This window comes from Acanthisitta chloris, unplaced genomic scaffold (assembly GCF_000695815.1).
Source record: "Acanthisitta chloris isolate BGI_N310 unplaced genomic scaffold, ASM69581v1 scaffold33876, whole genome shotgun sequence".
Classification (NCBI taxonomy): domain Eukaryota; kingdom Metazoa; phylum Chordata; class Aves; order Passeriformes; family Acanthisittidae; genus Acanthisitta; species Acanthisitta chloris.
Genome location: NW_008677042.1, coordinates 4,786 through 14,794, shown reverse-complemented (window position 1 = coordinate 14,794; position 10,009 = coordinate 4,786). Strand labels below are relative to the sequence as shown.

Below are 10,009 nucleotides of genomic sequence, written 5' to 3'. Positions count from 1 at the left end.
ACAACTGTCCTAAGTCTCATAAATGTGTATAATTCCAGGGGAAAATTTGCTATGTGCTGGTGATTGTCAGTTTGAGATAATCCTGTGGTTGTAAGGGCTGTGAGTGGATTGTGTGAGCTTTGACTTGTGCTCTCTCAGGCTAATGGGCTGGAAAGTATTCCTTCTCTCCATGCACCTTCCAGGTCAGTCAGGAACACTTCATCCAGGGCATCTTAACCGTGTCTGGGTGTCATTCACACCTCCTGTCGGGTGTCCTGTGGGTTTAGGTTCTACCTCCAAAGGCTTTGCCTTACTGGGTGCTGTGTGAAGAGCTGGGATGGGCTGCTGGACTGTTTCCCTTTTCCTTTCCCTCCTCATTGCTGTTTGGCTTGGCAGGACTAAAAATAATTGTCACCTTGTGGCTTTTAAGGGGTTGGTTTAAAGAAGGTTGTTTGGTGTTGTCTCTACTAGAGTAGCTTCTCCCACCCCCAAAAACTGGTTTTACTCTGAAATTTTCTAGCAGCAGAGTACCCTGCAGTGATTAACTCAGAGTTGTTGGTTATATATTATGATCTAAATACAGATTATTAATCATAAGGTTAAAAAAAGTGATTAAAGAAAGAGAACTGATGTTGCTCCTTCTGTAGGAGTAGTTTGAATTTGTTTCTCTGTGGTATTTGATATAGTTTTTGCACTGTTAAGCAGCATCATACGCAGTAGTTGATTTTGTGTGCTGTGATAATAGCAATTTTGTTTCTCTTTTTTCTCTTTTCCATCTTTGTGATACTTTTCCTAGCCAGTACCTTAGGAAGAGCTGAATAAAATGAGTGTGGCTTGTTCAGCTTACCTGAGCTGGGACTAGTCTTAAATATAGCCCAATTCCATATGCCACAGACAGTCCTCAACTGTGTCTGAACGTGGGTTGCCATTAATCAGGAGGAATCTGCATCAGGTTGGATGCTGAGTGTGTGTCCACGTTTCATTGGGAGGCAGGTGGTTTTCCTCCACGGAGTGGTGACTGTGCCTGTGTGTAGCTCTGCTCTAATTTATGGTCAGCCACCACTGAGGAGGTCCAGGGGATAATTATCACAGAATGCACAAGTCTCAGTGTAATGTTCCTTGGTTGTTGGACAGGTTTAAGTGCTTTAAACTTTTGACGTCTGACTCCCCAGTGTGTTTTCAGTCAGAGCGTGACATCTGTTTTTCCTCCTGGTGTGTGAGGATGGCTGAGAGCTAAACAAAAATGGGTCTCGTGTTTTAGGCTCATAGTCTAAACACAGATAAACTGCTTTTGTATCCAAACTCCCTTTTTATAAAGAAACCTCTTGTTCAACCTCTGTGCTTTGTTCAAGGCAAATGTCTTTAAAATGAAGTTTTAACAGTTGTGTTGTGTTTTATTATGGATGTTTGTTGCTGTAAGTCTTATCTCCAGTCAGTATTTGTTCATGATGATCAGGTTCATTAAATGCTGCTGGCTGGAGTTATGCAAATATTCTATCATGGCTCATTATTTTAAGGCACTTTGCTTGCTTTTTGATTAGTCTTGTGTGGGAGATGGTGTGCATTATGTAACTGTTGATCTGCTTACCCTTGTTTGCCCAAATGGTATTGGTTTGTAAGTAGTCACTCGGTCACATTCTGATGTGTAGGAACATTTCATCTGGGTGGTCATTTGCTTTTAATTGAGTTAAAAACAAAAACCAGCCCCTAAAAAGCAAGAAAACTGAGCTGCAAGCTGCTGCCTCTGGGTTTTTACAGGTTGTTCTCAGCAGTTAAACTTGTAACCTAAAAGCTAGGAAATTCTTAATAGAGCTGTGTGGAGTTTAACCCATTTGGGGTGAGTAACAGGTAAAATGGTGCTGTGCTGGTTACCCAGCAGGGGTAACTATAGTGGCTGAGAGCACAAAAATCCTTCAAGGGATAAACACTGCAATAAAAAAAAAGACAGCAAAGAGAATGAATGTTTAATATTCTCCACTGTCTGTTAATTCTGTGATGACTTTTCAGCTTTTGCACAAGAGTCTGTTTATGCTGAGATCTACATCCGACATGAAGTTCATTGTCAGTTCTTGTATTGCAGATGCCTCCACAGATCTGAAACCTCCTGAGTGTTTGACTTCCCAGTGCACAGAACATTTGCAGAATTGGGTATCCTCTTGCATTAGAACTGCATATCAATTCTCCTGTGAAAAGTCAGGATGTAAGGTTTATTTGGAGTTGGGTTGGGAGTGTGAGGAGAATACGGAAAGGAAAAGCTGCAGCCAAATCAGCATAATTTCCCTGAATGCCATAAATACCTAATGAAGTAGATTTAAGATGCTTTGAAATGAGACACAAATCCATAAACCAAAATGAAAACAGTTTTTGAGTTGTGTGTAAAAAACCTGTCAGAATTCACCCAGTGAACAGACTTCTGAATGTTTCCAGAAGTTAATACTTACTTTCTCAGACTTCTTTTGGTTAAGGAAACTATTACTTGCAGTGTGTTTCTTTGTGAGAGATCAATTCTCCTGGATTTTAGCTAATTGGCTACTTATAAGAGTAAGGGCAACTAATTTTTAATGAGGGAGGTCATACCTAAAAATCTGCAGTAAGGAATATTTCTTGATGGTTTAGACTGCCAAAACTGAAGAAAAATGTTAAAACTCATTTAACACACAAGATTGTAAATAGTTACTCAGTTATAACTAAAATATCTTGGATTTTTTCTTTTCTCATGCCCCATTGATGCTCTAGTTTGTAGTTTATGTTGTGATGAACATGGCAATGATTTGGTCTTCAATAGAATTGATGTTTGTGCCAGTGTTAACTCGCTGGTGCTTCTCTTGAGACTGCAACATTCTCCCTGTTATCCATGTTAGTGGAGCAGAGAAACTACTCGGAGGTGCTCCTTGTGAGTTCTGGAGCAGAGCTCTTGCTGGGATGAGGTTGAGGAGGATAATGCAGTCTGACAAAAGCCTCTGTCTCCCAGCAGAGCTCTTGCCTGTATCTGTGTTTGTACAAAGGGGTTTGTGCCTTCTGTGGTGATTGCTGCAGTCTGAGGGCAGTCCCTGCTGCCTGCACTGCACAGAGCCAGCTGGTGTGCTCAAAGAAATCAAATTCCCTGAGCAAACCCCCACCTCCTACAGCAGCTCGTGGAACACACTTTCAGTGCTCTTTTCCTGAGGTGGCAGAGTGGTTTCTCCTTTGTGCCGATCTGGCTGGGACAGAATCCCTTCATTTTTATCCTGACAACCAAAGCAAACTATGGTTCCTTGTTCATTTCCTACTTCAGTGCGCTCAGACTAATATGGAAAATGCTCCTACATTTGTAACTTGCACTAGTCTTTCTATCCTTGATAATAACACATAGATATTGCCCTTACTGCAAAGCCTCCAGATCCACTGCTGATCTGATCTGGTTGTCTCATGGACAAGGTCAGTTCTTAATTTCGTGTAAAATTAATTTGCAGAGACAACAATGGAGCTAATTGTTAGTTCCCTTCAAACTATAGGAGCTCAGGTTCTGTTTTTAATATACTGATCTTTTGAGGCTTATCCTGGCTTACTGAGAAAGCTGTCATACAAGAGAGCAAAGTGTTGAAGGTAGAGAAAGTAAGTTTAGTAAGTTAAGAACAAGTCAGTAAAATTCCACCTTGGAAAATCAGGCACAGAAAGGTGTTAATTCCACACTCCTGAATTGCTGAGCTAATGGATTCTGCATTTGGTTATGGAGATCTCTCTTTCAGGACAAGATGTTTCTGCTTATTTTGTTCCTCTGAAAAATTGCTTCAGTGTTTATAAAATGAATCAACCTACCTACATTTCTCTTTGGAGCTGCCTAAGAGAGGCAAATACATGGAGGGAAGGAAGGTGGACCTTTTTTGCCTTTCAAGCTTTGCTGAAGGCTGAAGTTGTCACCTGAGCTCTCTTTTCCCTAGAAATACAGGAGCAGTTAGCTTGGTTCAGCCATCCATGCTCATGGACAGAACGAGTTAAGGTGGGAATGCTGGTTTGATCCATATAATTACATAAGGTTTCAACCAGCACAGCTGCCAGCACCACCCTACAAAAAAATCTGTGGTGTAGACTGGTCTAAATCAGCATCTGGCCTGGTGACAGGGAAGGACTTCATCATTTAATGAAATGGAGCTCCATACTGTTCCTCATTTGAGCCAAAGGGAAAACAACTGGACACATTGAGTAATGAAATTGAGGGGAGTATAAAATCTCCTGTCGTAAAAATGGTGTTTATTCCCAGTATCTCTGAGCTGTTCTGTATTTTCCCATGCACCAAGAATGTTCCCGAGAGTTAAAGCAAGAGAAAAATCTCGTTCTAGATGACCATTTCTGACTGACCTTATTTAGTAAAAGTCTGATAAGTTTTTGGGTTTTCTGTGTTCATTATTTATCAGAACAGAATATATTTGTCTCTTCAGTGTACTGAGTTGCTCAGCTAGTCTGTCCAGAAGGTCTTCAGCACACTCTAAACTGATCAGTTGGAACTCAGAGTTTTGTGGGGTTTAATTTCCTGTCTTCTCATGCTTTTTGGACATGAAGTCCTGCACCTCAGTCACTCTTGTGCTATTTCTGCATGAGAGGTGCTCCATGATTCAGCTTCTCCTCGGTGAGAAATCCAAAACAACAAGTTAACTTTAAAACAGTCAAAGAAGTAATGGTGAAAAAATGTAATAAGCTTCAAACTGCATCGGAGGATGAATGGTGATGTTGTATCAGCAGTGAATTGGAGGATAACTGGGCAGAGACACCTCCCACCAGCCCACGTTGCTCCAAGCCCCATCCAGCCTGGCCTGGAACACTCCCAGGGATGGAGCAGCCACAGCTGCTCTAGGCAACCTGTGCCAGAGCCTCAGCACCTCACAGGGAAGAATTTCTTCCCAGTATCCCACCTAAACCTACCTTCTGTCAGTTTGAAGCCATTCTCCCTGGTCCTGTCACACAGTTCCTCATGAAAAGAAAATGAGATGGGTCTGGTGTCCGTGGGTGCAGCTGGGGGTCAGTCCAAGATCTCACAGTAAAGAAACCCCCAATCTGTGCAAATACTAAGCTCCCTCAGCACAGTGGGTGTTGGCAGAGCTGTCAAGGAACAGCAATTGCATTGCTCCATTGAGCCTTTTTATATTCTTTACTTCGTAATAACCCGAGGCCTCGTGTTCGGAGGTGGTGAGCTCATATCTCAGAGGCTCTCCGAGCTGCAGATACTCAGCCGTTCTAAAAATGATGTCTGAAAGCATTACCTCTTTCAGGGGCACAGAGCATAATTGCAGCTAAAAACCTAATCTTGTGCTATATGGGAAAGATCTTTTAATGTGGCATATACTGAGCTATTTAGTTTCCTGAGGAGTATCTCAGGCCTTGTTTAGATTGCTTTTGCAGCCAGCTGCTTTCCAGCTTCAGCTGCAATCTCCTTTCCCAGTCTTAATGTCACCAGAATAGATGATGTCTTGGTTTTTTGCTCTCTCCCAGATGTGGGTTGGGATTTGTTTGTGGTGGGAACTGGTTTGTTTAAAGCTTACACAGGTGAGAGAGCATTTGCAAGTAGAGATCCCTCTTGGGCTTCATCACAGTTGTATGGATCTGACTGGAATTGGAAGCATTACCTACTCAAACTATACCCAGCTTCTGCTTCGGCCGGAATTATTACCAAGCATTGGAATATTGGGAGCAGCCACTTTCTGGTGGTCCTTGGTGACACCATGTGTTGGTGGCAGTGGGCAGTGTGCTGCTGCCTTCTCTTCTCTGAAAACTGCATTCAGCTCTTATATTTCTAACTCTGAAACATTAATTCCTCAGAAAACTCTACTGTTTCTGGAAAGAATAAACTTATTAAGAAAGTAATTGTTTTGGGAATTGGGAGGAAAAGCCTTGACCAAGTGGAATAGCTAATCCTAGCATATAGTATACTCTTATAGGAGGTGTTTTGGCAAAGCTTTAATTTATTTATGGAGTAGAGAAATTGTTTTTTCTTCGAGTTTCTGGGGAGTTACTTTATGAAATCACCTTTAGGAATTAGGAAAATCAAGTTGACTTTGTATTTTTCACTGATTTTATTACAGATATGGGGACCTTAGTATGATCACACTCCTTTTTTTTTTCTCATTATGGATGGGCATGGACATCTATGAGGAATGGTGGAGGGGAAACAGTAGGAATTCTAATTGCCTTCTCAGCACATTCCTCAGTCTGACACAGTTTTATAACATATAGGTGGGAGTGAAGTGCTCTGCAGGCTGTTCAAACAAGTAGTGTTAGAACCTGAGCTGGATGAGAAAGCTTTCTGTGTTACTGATTGCTCATCTGCTCTCATCCAGCATAAATATGGATCATGCTGAAAAGGATATTCCTGCCCTCTCCTCCCTCCAGCCATGCGATAGCCCCTCATTCATGCAGCCACCTGATCTGGGGAATACATCAGAGCCAAGCTCTTGGAAAAAACCTGTGCTGTGTGCCTGGAGTGCTCAGAAGGGAGAGTAGGAATCAGGGTGAGCTAAGTAGACGTTTAGCTCTGCCTTGGTAGAGTGTGGAGGTATTTCAGTGAAGGATGTGCCAACTCGTAAAACATTTGCTAATCAGGGAACAGGTATCAACTCATGTTTGGTTTGATGTATCTAGTTGTGAGTTTAATCCTCTTGTGTAACTTGTGAGGTTTTGTTTACTAGGCTCTGGGTGGTTTTGTTAGCTGAGAGAATTGCAATATGAAAAATGTCATTCAACTGATGTGACAAATTTGTATTTTAATCAATTTTGCATGCCTAGAACCAGCACACTATTGAGTAACGATTCTGTGGTGAGGGAGGAAATGCAGTGTATATTTGTCTATTTGTCCTTTATCTACCTGCCTCACCCTTTCCCTCTGTTGTGCACTAAGCTTTTTCTGCCTTCCCCATCCCAAGTTTCATGTTGCAGTGAGTGTTTATAGGTGTTTTGGCATGAACTTGATGTTGCTTGGATCTACTTTTTTTACTTCAGCTGATTGATCACTTGTGTGGCTACTGGTGCTCTGTAATACTGGTTTGTTTTAACCAGTCTCTGTTAGCCTCAGCAGGTCACGACTGGGTTTAACCAAGTAAATTGGGATCAGAATAGGTGTGGCATTTAATAATTAACTTTCTGGTTACTCAGGTCCAGTAGGAAACCTCTAATGAGTCTGTTTTCCTTTTGTTTACAGGAATAGTTAGCTGCTTAGTCTCATCCTTCATATTTGGCAGTCTGAGGAGAAGGTCTGAGCCAGCATGAGGACGGAATCCCCTCTTCATTAGAGAAAAAGTGAGTTGGAATTGGATTGAAATCTGAATTTGTAGAAAGCAAATACCGTGTTGGCTTGCCAACGCACACAGCTTGTGCTTGCTTTCAAGTGGTGTTTTCACTTTGTAACACTCCTGGTGGGAATGATGGCCAGGCAAGGCCTAGGCTTGGTTGAGCACATACATGCAATTTTCAAATGAAAGCATTTTATGTAAACTCCTACACCCTCCTTTTCCCAAAGAACTGCTTACTCACTGTGTATCTGCCCACCTCATACCCTCCTGCCTTCCAAATCCTGGGAGCTCTGTTACGAGGCCTCACAGGATCCAGACTTTGTGTTCCTTTTCTTGTACCTCTGTATTCACATTGAGTTTTATTTCAATAATTTAATATTTATGACTTGTTCCTGTAGCCATTCTGGTCTCTTCTCCAGTGTTCTTAATGCATATCTGTTTTCTGAATTTGGAAGCTTCTGTGCAAGTTTGAGGAGTTGCAGAAATGCAGGGCTCAGGGTTTTTTCCCCTCTCATTTCTACACTAGCAAATCCCAAATTCTCCATGTAAAATGCTGTTAGCTCAAGTCTCACACTTTTCATAGTGATTTTACTTCCCATAAATGTTATAATAGTATCAAGAAGGCTAAATGGTCCATTTGCCCAGCCTGATTTTAACGTCAGCTGGGTTACACCTCCTTTATTTTCTATTCCAAGCAGCTCCTGTGCAGTCATTGTGTCCTAACGGTGTGTTCTGGCTCCTCAGCTTTGTGCCCGACGCAGCTCGTTGCAAGGAGTGCACGATGACAGAACGTGGCATTAAATGGGCTTGTGAGTATTGCACCTATGAGAACTGGCCCTCTGCAATCAAATGCACCATGTGCCGTGCCCAGAGGCCCAGCGGGACCATCATCACGGAGGATCCCTTCAAAAGTGGGCAGAGCGATATCGGCAGAGACTGGGATCCCACCAGCACAGAGGGAGGGAGTAGTCCTTTGATTTGTCCTGATTCCAGTGCAAGACCAAGGGTTAAATCCTCTTACAGCATGGAAAGTGCAAATAAGTGGTCGTGCCACATGTGCACATACTTGAACTGGCCAAGAGCGATCAGGTGTACTCAGTGCTTGTCCCAGCGCAGGACCAGGAGCCCCACGGAGTCTCCTCAGTCCTCAGGCTCTGGCTCCAGACCTGTCCCTTTCTCCGTGGATCCGTGTGAGGAGTACAATGACAGGAATAAACTGAACACAAGGGCTCAGCACTGGACTTGTTCTGTTTGTACATATGAAAACTGGGCCAAGGCCAGGAAATGTGTGGTGTGTGATCACCCAAGGCCCAACAACATTGAAGCAATAGAACTGGCAGACACGGAAGAGGCTTCTTCCATCATAAATGAGCAGGACAGAGCTCGATGGAGGGGAAGCTGTAGCAGTGGTAATAGCCAAAGAAGATCTCCACCTACAACCAAACGTGAATCCGAGGTGAAAATGGACTTCCAAAGAATTGAATTGGCTGGAGCTGTTGGCAGCAAGGAGGAGCTTGAAGTTGACTTCAAAAAACTAAAGCAAATAAGAAACAGAATGAAAAAGACTGACTGGCTGTTCCTAAATGCTTGTGTGGGTAAGTTGTTTGCTGTTCCCTTTGGTGGTTGTGGGGACCTCAGAGCAACCTGCCAGGAGCTGAAGAGGCTCCAGGGAAGCTGCAGAGGGACTCTTGGTTAGGAACTGCAGTGACAGGACAAGGAGTAATGGGGAGAAATTGGAAGAGGAGAAATTTAGGTTAGATATTAGGCAGAAGTTTTCCCTGTGAGGGTGGTGAGACAGTGGCCCAGGTTGCCCAGGGAGGCTGTGGCTGCCCCAACCCTGGCAGTGTTCACAGCCAGGTTGGCTAAAGCCTTGAGCAACCTGCTCTGGTGGGAGGGGTCCCTGCTCAGGGCAGGGGTTGGGGCTGGATGAGCTCTGAGCTCCTTTCCAACCCCTTAACATACTATGATTCTGTATTATGCCTGTAGTTAAGTATTTTAGGAGAGTGAAGAATTAAAGCAGAAACTTGGCATTTCATTTCAAACCAGCATTTTTTTTTTAGCTGTGCTTTTCAATTTTCAGAAGTAAGCCAAATGTAGAAGTGCCTGAAATAGCACCTGCTGAGAGAGGCTGTGGAGTTCATCCATAATCTGAACAGGGTTAGAAGTGTTTCCCAAGTGTGCTTGGACTTTTCTGACCTTTTGTAGTAATGGATATCCTTGTAACCAAATCATGTTGTTCCATGCTTAAAGGTGGAAAAACTACAGCCAATCTACAGGCACTTGTGCATATAGTACTGTAAAAAAATGTAATTGCTGGAGAATTAAAATGACTCTTGTTTTTGCTATGGCAAGATATGCTCCTAGAATCAGCAGCTGCAGCTTGGGAGTATTTGTAAACAGTGTAGAGCTCTCAGCAGTACAAGATGCTCTGTCAGATGTTAAAAATAACACCAAAATATGTAGCTCTGAGGAGCTGCGTGTGTAATACTGACCTTGAAAGTAATAATGTTGTATTAATACAGCTCCTGTGTTGTAAATGTTTACAGCCTTCCTCAAAGTATTTTTGTAGTCAAAAACATTCAAATACCAATTTTGTTTTGTGTTTTAGTGCTTTCCTAAGGAAATTGTGGAGAGTTCTCCCAGTGCTGTTAAGGAGCAGAGACATGTGAGAGCAGAGTTTTCTTCAGTTATTGACCTTGTGAGTTAACTTTTGTGCTGTAAGTTCCCAGAAGGAGATACCTTGTGCCCCAGCACACAGGCAGGTTCAACAC

General features: G+C 42.8%; 1 pseudogene across 1 annotated transcript; it reads left to right on the top strand.

The window, feature by feature from the left end:
• Positions 1-7,143: 7,143 nt before the first annotated feature.
• LOC103803787 lies at positions 7,144-8,857 on the top strand (annotated as a pseudogene). Its single transcript, XR_624755.1, has 2 exons — positions 7,144-7,245; positions 7,983-8,857. The product of XR_624755.1 is annotated as a ubiquitin thioesterase ZRANB1 pseudogene (transcript).
• The last annotated feature ends 1,152 nt before the right edge of the window (positions 8,858-10,009 follow it).